The sequence below is a fragment of the Polistes fuscatus genome, unplaced genomic scaffold, assembly GCF_010416935.1.
Source record: "Polistes fuscatus isolate 324 unplaced genomic scaffold, CU_Pfus_HIC Scaffold11, whole genome shotgun sequence".
In the NCBI taxonomy this organism is placed as follows: Eukaryota; Metazoa; Arthropoda; class Insecta; order Hymenoptera; family Vespidae; genus Polistes; species Polistes fuscatus.
The window spans coordinates 5,006,877-5,020,113 of NW_025113009.1; the positions used below are offsets into that span (position 1 = coordinate 5,006,877).

General features: G+C 31.3%; 1 long non-coding RNA gene across 1 annotated transcript; it reads left to right on the top strand.

The window, feature by feature from the left end:
* The first annotated feature begins 595 nt into the window (after positions 1-595).
* Positions 596-1,448, top strand: LOC122526491. Its single transcript, XR_006306079.1, has 3 exons — positions 596-648; positions 1,061-1,148; positions 1,286-1,448. It is a non-coding gene; the product is annotated as an uncharacterized LOC122526491 (long non-coding RNA).
* Positions 1,449-13,237: the final 11,789 nt, after the last annotated feature.

Sequence of the window (13,237 nt, forward strand, 5' to 3'; positions counted from 1 at the left end):
TGATTGGTCACTTTACATTCAAAATGTAAGACCAAAGATGATTAGCGAATCAGCTCTTTTCTTCTTGGCCGTCGTGGAGATCGCACGGATACTTCGTCGTCCCGTTAATCTCAGGTAATTAAAATATATTTTCTAACGTAAATAATTTGCCTATATACTAATCGATTATTCTAATAAATAACTTTCAAACGATATAATCGAAAGATTACGATAATGTCGAGGATAAAAAATATTTGTGTAGAAAAAAATTCCATGTACATTGGTATGGATTTTTCTAGGCAATTATATATATATCTTATTTTACGGCATCATTTCTATAGATATCGACTTATAATGATCGATTTTTATTGTTTGGCTTAATAAAGTATATATTTCGATAATTGTTATGTTCCTATATCCTATTTTTGACTATTCGATATTTTTCTATAATAGATGGAAAAAATGCAAAGTCTCAAGTAGCCATTGGTCAACGGATTTCGCTACTTTTTTTGAAAGTGGACTACCGCGCATACTACCGCGCGCAGCAGATGCGCAGCAGAGGCAACGCAGTGGCAACGCAAGGGGTTTTCGCAGGGGGAAGGTAGAGGAAACGCCATTTTCTGTCAGCTGTATATGTTCCAACGTACTGCGTCATCCCGTTTAATCCAGGTAATTAAAAAATAGTTTACACCTTTCTATTATATATCAAATGATAGCTACACACAAGATTTTCATACGTGAGTGTTTTCAAAACGAAATATTGAAAAGTTCGAAGGATATCTGTGAGAATATAACATCGATATATCTCGGCGTCCCGCCAATCTCACCAATGTTACTTAACAATATTTCTTCTAATTTCCAGCTTTTTTCATGGTATCGATAATTACTACCATCTCTAATGATGCTCTAATTAATTATTTTTCATAATTATGTATTCAAAGATAACTTTTCGTATTAAATTAATACACATACACATACAGGCATATATACATAAGTATAGGTTAACCACTCGTACACATACACTCATGTATTTGATTTTCTTTATATTGACTAATGTAATTTTATTTTTTATTTCTCTTAGATATCCGAGCATTGGAGAGTCCAGAACGAATTCATACACCCGTTCTAATAATTGTGTTTACTCTTTTTTTATCTTCATATTCATTGAGGTAAGCGTTATTCTTTTCTTAAGCCATATAGAAATGTATAGAAAGAGAGAGAAAGAAAGAGAGAGAGAGAGAGAGAGAAAGAAAGAAAACAAAACATTCACCTACAAGCAACGATGAATGTGTATGTATATTTGTAGGAATTTCTCGAGGTGAAAACAGAAGAATAACCGTCGAAACGAAACGTAAACAGTCGAGCACCGAGCATTCGATACCTCTACGAGATATACGCAGAGAGATCTCCACTCCCCTTCCGTCCTTCAACGAGTAATGATCTAACGAACGTGACGTATTAAACTATTTATTGATTTTATTTCTAACGTTGTCTAACGTTTAATACTTTTATATTCTAACATTAAATACTTTAATAAGTTTTTTATTAGATAGAATAATATAAAAACGTTTTATTTTTTAGGTTATTCTTTATTAAGTCATATATTATAACTTAAAAAATTTTCAATTAATATTTTCAATAACATTACATACTTTCTATGTAATATTATACAAGTAGTGAGATTAAGGCAATTAATATTGCTTGAATTTATATTGATTCTTTATGATAGAATATTTTTTAAAGTGTGCCATGCCTTCAGGAATGATTTACAGGGAATATTGTATTATAATATAATCTTTAGTATGTTTCAGCTTTTCAGAGTTTTTCTTTAATTTTATTTTATTCATCGTCATCCTAAGGGTAGGATACCCATCCTGCAGTCATCACTGAAGACTAAAAGTAAGTATATTTTTCTATCAAACACTTCTATGATAACTTTAATGGATTTTTATTATAACGATGATATTAATTGTTCTTTTTCTTTTTCTGTTTCAGAACATCATTGCAATCGAGCGCGTAGGCAATGAAGTACTCGTGTGTTGCATCGTTAAAAAAGATATTAAAAAATCGGAAATTAAAGTCAGTGTTGTTCGCCGTATGTAAAAGTTTCGTTTGCTCGGTTAAGAAACTCCGTAAGTTTCTTTTATTCGGTTTAAACGTGTGCTCATCGTCATCCTAAGGGTAGGATACCCATCGTGCATTCATCACTGAAGAATAAATGTAAGTCAATTTTTATATAAAACATTTTCTCAATAATTATAATAATGTTTTTATATCAATGGTCTATATAATCTTGTTTTTATTTTTGTTTCAGATCATCGTTGGAATAGTGTTACAATTTATTAATTAAATTCATTTGGAAATTCGTTTAACACTAGATTTTTTCATTATTGTTTCATTTACTATTTTTTAAAAACTTACAAAAATTGTTTGCATGAAGAAATGGGTAGAGGGAAGGAATTAATATTTACATATATTTTATTATGGTATTAAAAATCAATATATATTTTTAAAAAATAATATTTAAATTTTATATATATGTAGCATATGTAGCAAAGAAATTTGAAATGGAGAGTCAAATTGGTTTATTGTTAGTCCATTAATCTAGTGTTAATTGAATTAACTGCATGTAATGCAGTTGTAGAATCATTGTTAGTGCATTGTCATCGTCATCCTAAGGGTAGGAGACCCATCGTGCATTCATCGATGGAGATACAAAGTGAGTATATTTTTGTATTTAATAATTCAACAAACATTTTAATTGTTTTCAGTAATAGTAATGATATTAATAGTATTGTTTTTTATTTCTGTTTCAGATTGCAATCGTGCGCGAAGCAATATTCGGGAGTGTTTTATCGTTTAAATGGATAATTAAAATCACGGATTAGAAGCACGTTCGTTCGTTCATTTCAATTCGCTCGTGTTACGCGATTATATTAGAATTTTTTTATATTAAATTGACTGCGACCAAAGCAGTAATTGCATTAGACTTTGTTCGAGAAAAGTTGTATTTTTATCTTTAAACAGTCGCACAGACTGTTCGCGTATTAGAATCAGTGCATCAATGAAGATTTTTTTACTTGCATTGACTGTGTGCAAAGCAGTCTTTGAATTAGTTGTGTAGAATCAGTGATCGGGCGCATAATAAATTAAAATCATACGCGAATTAGAGCCAGTGTTGTTCGCCGTATAATAAAATTTCGGTTTCGCGATAAGAAACTCATCTATAGTTTCTTATTTTCGTTTATACCGCGTTTTTAGATTCACGCGAGGTGCATCGCCATGGTGCAATAGAGCTTCATCCCACTGGAATGCATTGTAAGTATCTATTTTTATTTACATTTTATTCGATTTTATTTTAATATAATTTTGGATTATATTGCAGATAACTTATCGTTATGTTCTACTTTATTTTACAGATATGACGATGGACTTTCTACCTTATCAAAAATGTGGGATGAATTCTTCGATGGATCATCGATGGATCTTCGATGGATCTTGGATGGATTTTCTTCAATACCAAATCGAGGCATTCTTCGATCGTCAGACTACAATACTTGCTGGGAAGTAGGAGTGTTTTGGAGCCATCGTAGAACTTCTTACGCAGTGAGTAAAAAAATTTAAAGTCCCTCCAGTGCTCAATCATGTCGAGGATGAAAGGTCCTAATCGGCACGAGTTACTGGTTGTAATTATTCCAATAAATTAGTGACGAGCACATGAGTAATTCCTTTCTAGGAGTTACTCATGAAAATTGTATATTGTATTGTATATTGTATTGTATATTGAATTTTATATTTTATATTAGTTCAGGATAGGTTTTCTTGTCTCACCGGTAAAATTCATTTAATTAATAATGCAATTGATTAATGCACTTTCTTTTTAATTACGTGTTTTGTTCGTGGTTAATAGTGATGAAATCGAGCATTAATTTACTCGTTTTCGTCCAGAAAAGCATGTAATAAATGTCTTACATGCATTGCTTCGTTCTTAGTTTATCTAATCGCGATTAATTTTGATGTATCGATACTTCGATATTGTAAATAAATGAGCAAGAAGACAAACTCATTCGCGACGGATAGATTCTAGCAGTTAAGTGGTGGCTCAAAGCCCAGTTCTTTTATTAGAACAGCCAACTTAATGAAAGGAGTCGTCCGAGGTTTTGAAATATATTAAAACATATTAAAAGAGATATTAAAAGTTATTTTTTATCAAATAAATTGTAGAGTCCTTAGCCGCTTAGATAAATTTTTATTAAAATGTATTTATTTGTTATATATTTATGTGTTATGTATTTATGTGTCTTTAATCATATTTTTTAGATCAGGATTTTCAGCTTCTAATGTACTAATCTCCCGTTTCTCCCCCCTATACTTTCTGCGTTCTCATCTATGCGTGTGCCCAGGTGCTACTCGTATGGGTGAGAAACGGTTAGTATGGGTTTAGTTTTAAGATTTTCTCCCCCTATTGGCGGCTGTCATTGTGCTAGTGATTGCACGATGTACTTTACACCTGTATGTGCGTATTAGGTAGTGTACTGTACATCGTTTCGTGATAGTTTTTAATTAATGAATTATTTAATACTTAAAGTAATACTTAGTATAGCACACCTAGAGTTAGGTGTGATATGAAAAATACACATGGTTGTATTTTTCTATTTATATTAAATTTTTCTCATTTTTGTTTTCGAATCGTTTTGAATAGTAGAGTTCCCACATTTGTTTGTGGAAATTTAACAATACTTGTATTATATTAGTATGCTGATATATACTAGTATGTACAAGTATTTTTGCTTTAGTCATTATTGCAATAATCATTAGCCTTGGCAGTCGATTACAGCATTGGTACGTACTCCCATAAGTTTAGAAAATACGCGTTTGAACTAGGGTGTCGGAGGTGCCCCGGGGCATGCTCTCTAGTTTAGGCTTTTGCACCCTGGTGGTATGTGAGAGAATCGTGGAGTGAGTGGGTGGGTACGCATGTATGTTTGCACTTTTTAAATACGGGTAATTGGCAGGCAGGTAGCATATTTCTCTGAGCGAATGTGAACACTTTAATTTTAAGCAGGTAGGGCCCGGAAAAAGCATTAGGTTTGTTTCCACTCCGGAGTGGAAATTCGGCCTCCGGGTTTATACAGAATTGTTACAAAAACTTTTTTTCTATTCATTCATTTTTCATACATCATATTTTTAAATTTATTTTGTAACTCTTCTGTAATCTTTATTATGTATCATTAGATTCAAAGGAATTTGCAACGATTTGAAAGATTTATTTCTATTTCGATTCTATCCCGAACGAGACAGAGTCGAACAAATTCGCAAATACTTTGATCCATTTGATACTTAGTTTTAAGTATTATAATACTAACACTTCGCACAATCGCGATTTTCTCAATTATAAATATAACTAATGAATGAAATTAAAATATTGCAACAAAATGCATAACATTTATTGCATTATTTATTTCAATTCTATTTTATTTTTTGACATTAAAAGTGCGACGTGTTATTAGGTCATCGATAATTATCTGCTTGGACATTCGTTTAATTGTACTCGTGTATATGTCAATAAACTCTAAGTTCATTGATGGTCCACGAGCTTGAATAAGTAACGGTAAATGTAAATTAATTTTTTAATAATCGAGAATTAGAATTATCAAACAAGATACCAGGTAATTTGCAAAAAAAGTACGAGAGATCTTTTCTTGCTCGAACGTAAAAATTGTCCAATGCAGTTTTCAGGGATGAAGAAAGAAGAGGCTAAATGCCGAAGAGGCTAATGCCGAAGAGGCCCCCACTTAATTGTGGCTGAAGAGGGCAACTACATAGACTATTGAGTTATTTTCAAAGGTTCAACAACAAGTTTGAACTTTTCGAGAATAGCTCTCTAGTCATATTTTATATTTTATTATAATACATTCTTGCTCGTCATTAATTTGTAGTTGTAATTGGAGATGATGGGCCATTCCATCTCCTTGGGACACCAAATTTGTGTCTATATCGTCTAAAAGATGCATATGTGTTTAGTTAGAGTCAGAAATATTAAAATTTTTCTATTATTAAATTTTGAAGCCTAAATAATGTTCGGTAAATATTACAGTAATTTCTCTTTTCTTGTTTCGTCTTTAAAATTTTTCACTGTGTTTGTATTTTATTAAATTTGCAATTTCTCTTTTCTACGTAATGCAGTTTAAAAGTATTTCACAATAATTAATAGATATTATTTTTTCTATAATAGTAACTTAGTATTTTTACTTTTCCTATTTCTTTTTTTATTTTTATTTATTTTATGTAAATGTAAAATCACGCGTTTAAATTTAATTTTATTGCAACGTTAAATATAGATTTGATCAAAATAAATAGAGACTTCAATTGAAAAGTGCATCTGCGAATTGGACGATTTATATGTCAGGCTATTTTATCACTTGATTGTATGATTAATATAGTTTTCTTCTTGTTACAGGTGATCATCGTTGGATTTAATAACAGACCTTTGTGATTTGGTTCTATTTGAACGCTTTGAATGACTATTTTTTAAAATATATGTAAAAATGCATTTCTGAAGGCACACACACATGTTTGTATGTTCAAATATTTTTGTAGATATGTACCAAAGATGAAAATAGATTATTAAGGGTTTTGTCAAGAATTTTTGTTTTTTATAGGACGTATCGTTTATTTATTATAGAAATGTATTGTGCTCGCTACTTTTTTAAATGTGAAATTTGTTTGTTTCAATTGACTGCGTGCAAAGCAGTCTTGAATTAGTCGTAGAATCAGTGATCGGGCATAAAATAAATTAAAATCAAACGCGAATTCGAGTCAGTGTTGTTCGTCGTATAATTTAATTTCGGTTTCGCGATAAGAAACTCATCTATAGTTTCTTATTTTCGTTTACACCGCGTTATTAGATTCACGCGAGGTGCATCGCCATGGTGCAATAGAGCTTCATCCCACTTTAATGCATTGTAAGTATTCATTTTTATTTACATTTCATTCGATTTTATTTCCTACGATTTAAAATTATATTGTTGACAACTTATCGTTCTGTTCTATTTTATATGATAGATATGACGATGGATTTTTGGTGGACCTTTGATGGATCATCTTCAACAGCATTTCGAGGAGCTCTCTGATCGTCAGACTGCAATACTTGCTGCGAAATAGACGTGTTTTGGAGCCACATATTTCTGATATAACAGTTGGTAACGTGTGAGTACAAAAACTTAAAGTCCCTCCGATGCTCAATCATGTCGAGTATGATAGGTCCTAATCGATATGAGCTACTAATTGTAATTATTTAAACCAATTATTGACGAACACATGAGTAATTCCATTTTTGTATTATTAACTGAGTTAGATTCATAGACTTTTATTTAAGAAAGTTGATTTACTTCGCGAGATGCTACTTAAATAGCATAATACATAAAGCATAAATCTATTTACCCATATTTTGAATAACTAATTATTTATATGATCTCCGGAGATCTATAAGAGAGAATAGTTTTATATTAATTTATTTTTAGATTAGTTTTTTAAGTTCCGAATTAACTTATCTCTCGTTTCTCCCGTCTATTTTTTTTGGGGGTTTTTTCTATACGTGTATCCAGTAGCTATTCTTACTGATAAAAAACTGTTAGAATAGGCTTAGTTTTAATTTTTTTCCATTTTGTTAGCTTTCATTTCGTTAGTGTTTTTATGTTATACCTTGCACCTATGTGTGCATAATAAATACTGCGCATTGTACATTGTTGTATAAACTACCTAACATAATCGTCGTTTTGATTGTATATAAAAACTTCTTTTATAATTTTTTTATTTTTTCATTATAAATAATATAAAATGTAGAATTGATCTAAGTTAACGGTGTCCAGCTATCTATCGGTAGGAAATTGTTAAATAGATTGATAAATCGTGGCCTGGGTCGTTGAACGGTTAGTGATTGTAGAGATGGCCAGGTTTGGTTCTCGTAGAAAGAATTGCGATCAGAGTCAGGGACCGAACCCTTACTCGACGAAACAGTTTGCTTCCGTTCGTATAGAAACGTTCAGTTGCATGCCAATCAGTAACTATTACTATGACTTCATAAGGTATTGCAGAAAAATGAACAGTTATAATTGTATTTATCATATTAGTTAGATATAGAGCTTTCGAACTTTTAATTTTTATTTTTAATCGTTAAAAAAAGAAAATAATATTCAAGATTTAGTCTAGACAATTTAAAAATGAATCGGCATTAGACATAGCTATCGATAATTATAATCTCTCTTTCTTTTATTTTTTTTTTTTATAATCGCATTTGTACGTTGAAAATATCTCTGGCAGTTGAAAAGTCGATTTTAAACGTAGAACCATTCATCACCAAGAAGAAACATTATCTTCACCGTCCCTTTCAACGTCAACCGTTTTTCAACGATATCGATCATCGCATCGTTACTCGTAAGAGAGATATATACTGTTACCTATAGTCTTTTTTCTCATTAGGTTCATCGATATTCTAACGTAAAGGAACTTATAGCCGAACGTAAATCTAAAGACTAGATTAAAGTAGAATAATTTTTATTATCTTCTTTCTTTCTCTCGAATTTATTTTCAACAGGACTAAATTTATCAGCAGATGGGTTCCGTTAAAAGTCATTAGCTTCATTACATTTGTGTGCTAGACACGCAATATATTTTTTTGGTTCTCTATGTCCAGATACACCTTCTAATACTCTAACGCCTAGACGTGTGTTAGATCTAATATACCTAGTGGCGTAATAAATCTTGGGATGACACGGCAATAGTCTGACTCATTTGATTGTCCTTTCTCTCACTCTTTTTCGTGATGGTCCTTTTTTCTATCATTCTTTTTCGAAAGTAATTGACCGATCGTGTAACCGTACGATCGATTTTGAAGGATGACGAGGAAAACAGAAACAAAATCGTGGCACGCGAATGCGTCATCCTAAACGTTACATGCGTCAGTTGGTATTTCGATTCATTTTATTCTTCTTATATCAAATCGATTTATTTTTTAATTTATTATTGTTATTTATCATTCCCTACATATTTTTCTCGTCATTTTTATTTTACTTTTTGTCACGTTTTATTTATAATATTTTTGTTTGAAATAACGATTCGTATTTGCGTACGCATATAAACGTCAAACACGCGTATTGTTATTTAATTTATAATTTGTTAAATTCTATGAAATAGGAACAAAACACGTAGAAAAAGAAGAAATGGAACGGAAATTTCACGCGGAAAGGGATATAAACGTTTACGGTAGGCTCCTTTCTAAAGATTGCTTTTTCCCCCTACCTCACTCCCTCCCTCACCATCCCTTTCCTGGTGTTACGTACCAATACAATACGATTCTAATTGCTCGTGAAGGATTTGATGGATCTTCCAGGAACCTACTTGTATTCGCGAATAGGCTATTTTTCTGCCTTTTGACAAACAACAACCGGTTTTTAGGTGTAACGCATGGTTCAACGACGAAACGAAAATTCGTGTCTTTTGTCAATTGATTTCTCAGTAAAGGAACGTTTTAGTTAAATTCTGTCATTTTTATGTTTAAAAGTAACGCATCAATATAAAAAAGATTATAACTGCAAACGAAATTTATGTTGTAAAAGTTGCTTTATCGAGTTCAAAATTAATGAACTTGTATTTTCTCGCGTAAAGTGTCTTTTGGGACAACCTGTATAGATGTATTGTTTTTTTTTTTAATATTGTAAAATACTTGGGTGAAAAATAGTTGGAAAAATTCTTACTCAGTTCGATCGATCGATCTAAGTTATTGAAAGGTTAAAATTGATGAAGAAATTACAGGAAGTTAAATTTTACCGAACTAACTTTTTTTCGTATACAGTATTTTATCGCGAGGAAGGAAACTTGTTTTTCATTGTAAGAAATTTTTACACTTTTATTTTTCTTTTTTTCTTTTTTTTTTTTTTCTTTTTTTTTGTTAAATCGCTTAGGTACGGAATAACACATGTATTTACTTACTTAGCGTAGGCAACTAAAAAAGGACTGGCAGCTTCGTTCGTCCATTGCGGAAACGCATCGTCACCGGCAATTACGTGAATGCCAATCAGCCATAGCATAGTCGACTGGCGACCCATTTTTAACTCACCCTAACTCTTATCGAACGTTCAAAAGAAATGTCTAACGTTCTCTTTACTAACATAACAAAATAATGTTACTAAATTTTTTTACGCGATAGAGATTTAACTTTCACCTTTTTTCTTTTTTGTTTCTTCTGTTTTAAAACTTTCAAACGAAGTCTGCAAGAGCTGTGACAAATTTATTATATTTTCTTTCAAATTGTATTATTAAATAAATGTAGAATCATTTTGTTCTAATTAGAGATAGGTAAATCTTTTTTAACGACTTTTACTTAAAATAATTAAAAATATTTAATTTTGAAAGACTGTAGTTTTATAAAAAAGAAAATATTTCACACGTGTCATTAGGTTTGACTTAAATTCTCTTGAAGCCGCCTTTTCATAAATACAATTTACGGGAAATAAGATAATTAACAGGAAATAGAGGTAAAATTATTGTAGGAAGAAAATTTAGTGTAAACGTATTTAAAATAGACTTGTAAAGCGCAGTAAAGGTTTTTTTTTCCTCTGATTTTTGAAACCAGCACTTTTTACAAACGGCTTCTTCAAAGCCATTTCTTTTCCACGAAAATCCGAGAAAGCTTGAGTTCCTCTATTATCTGGCCAATAGACGTCTCGTACAATGAAGGGTGTTTCGAAAAAGGCGCATTCTTCTTCTCGACACGAGTAAGTACAGTGCGTTGTGTGTACACACGTGTTCGTTAATGACCGAGCATTGACGTGAAGCGAATAGGGTAACTCAAAAAGGAAATCAACGTCGTTGGTTACGAATAACGAAGTATTGTGTCAATTCCACTCAACATTTTCACGCTTCGCTTTCTTGACCATTTTCTGTCGAAGCACAATTTCCCATCAATTTAATTAAAAGACATTATTTCAATATTTATTTTTATTCTATTCTTTGTAATCACACAAAATTTTTCAAATGTATATAGGCGAGGTTTACCAAAAAAATCTACACATGTCCTCATTTCTAGTTTTAAACGTTGCTTTATAATATAAAAAAATATTTTTCGAGTACCAGCGAGTATCACATCTCGTAAAGCTTTATACGCTTTTTCGGTCCCATATTTTAAAGAACAATTATCAAACTTTTGGCTAATAATTTTGTTTTAATATTTCATTTTACTCTATTCGTTTTAAATTAAAATTTACAATTTTATTATCGGTTTTTACGTGAGGTTTTTTATACAAATGCAAATAATTTTTTATTTTCTTTTCAAAATTTTATATAATAATACGGGTAGAAAAAAACCACGCATTTCTCGAGTATTAGCTAGAATTACGCTTAAAGCTTTAAAGCTTTAAAAGCTAAAGGTAGAACAGATCGTTCGACGCAAGGACCTCTTGTTAAGGGGTAAAAGCTCAATGTACGAGCACTCGTATAAAGGTCAAAATTCTTTTTTATCTTTTCTGTTTTACTGTGTTTCTTTTTTTTCTTTTTTGTCGACTACTACGAAATTAAAGTCGGTTGTAATTCAAAAGCATTTGTTCAAGAATTAAGTGGAAAAAAGCATAAGTGAAGTGGAGGAAGAGTGTCAAGCTCCAGTTAAACTCATTAGCAGGCTACTCCACGATACGAATTGTCCTCTATATTAGACGTGAGTATACACATGAAATGCATTTTTGTCCTTCCAAAGCTTGGATAATGCTTTCTTATTTTGCTACCTACTTGATGGTGGTGCATACGTATTAACATGCATACATATAAGTACACACGCGAGTCAAATAGAAAATTAGTGTCGCTTGTATTCAACGAGTACCTAGCACTCTCCTATGTTGGATTAAGAACGAGACTCGTTACGACTTACAATTATTCGCAATAAATCGAGATACTCATTCGTGCGTGAAAATCTTCGTCAATTTTCTCTTCAACGAAGCTAAGAAGAATTAAATAACGCGATAAAGGAGTTTGAAGTTTATTATTTCGTACGAATGTATTAACGCTCGTGATCTGTAACTTCAGATAAAAAGTAAGACCTCGTTGGGTCCATAGCAGTAACAATAAGAATAATTATAATTGTTGAAAACTCTATAGGAAATTCTTATAATAATAATAATAATAATAATAAGAAAGCAGTGTACACCAAGCGTTTGAGATTTACGAGATGTGATAAAACGTGGCTGCGTATTATGCTCTTAAAGCCGGTCGATGTGCTTAGACACATTTCATTGGTGTGTCGCAGTAGGGTCTTAAGTGGACTGTGATTTGCATCTACGTGATCATTATTCTTACCGAGAAAGAATGAGAGAGAGGGAGAGTGAAAGAAAGAAAGAAAACTGCGCTTATATTAACGTCGATGTTACGCTCGTATGGATGACTAACTTTAAAAATGATGATCTAGCTTACGAGAATATTTATTGTCAATTCGAAGTGTGATATCATGTTATTCGATGTGAAACGTGACGATCATTTTTAATTCCTTATCTTTTGTTAGGTTTACTATTAAAAAATATAGTATAATCGACACTTTACATTTAAACTGTTTCAAATTTATTGCGCCTTTCTAACAATGTGACAATCGATAAAGAAGTATTTTTATCTTTGATAGATAGATTATCTCATACGGTATATCATTGAATTTTATTATCGTAGATAGTCACTTTGATGTAGTTGTCGATTTCTACTTTATCGATATATCCTGTAAAAATGTTCTGGTTTTATTACGAGAGTTGGTAAGGTAGATATCTTTTTTCTTTGATAACATATAACGATTGTAGGTAAATGTCGACATTCGTAACATTTGTTTTTAATAATTTAAATATAAAATGCAACTGTATATGAGAATGTAGCATGTAATGGTAACCAAATTTTTGATTGATTATTAAATTAATTAATATAAATTTTTTATCATATAGAATCATATAGAATGGTTGATATATTTTTAAGAACAAAGTATATATGTGTATGTATATCACCTGTTTTTATTCAAGCAAATATCTAAAGGTCCTGCTTGATTGTAGGGACGGAAGTATATTTGTTTCGCGGCATCCTGTGTCTGGACCAGTTTCCTTTCTTTCTTAAATTTTGAAAAGAGTATAAGCAAAAGATCAAAAGGACTTTATGCTGTCCATTCGAAGAATTCACACGACTTTTACAGAACAGTAGTTTCCGCATAAATATTTTACATATAAAAACTTATGGTAAA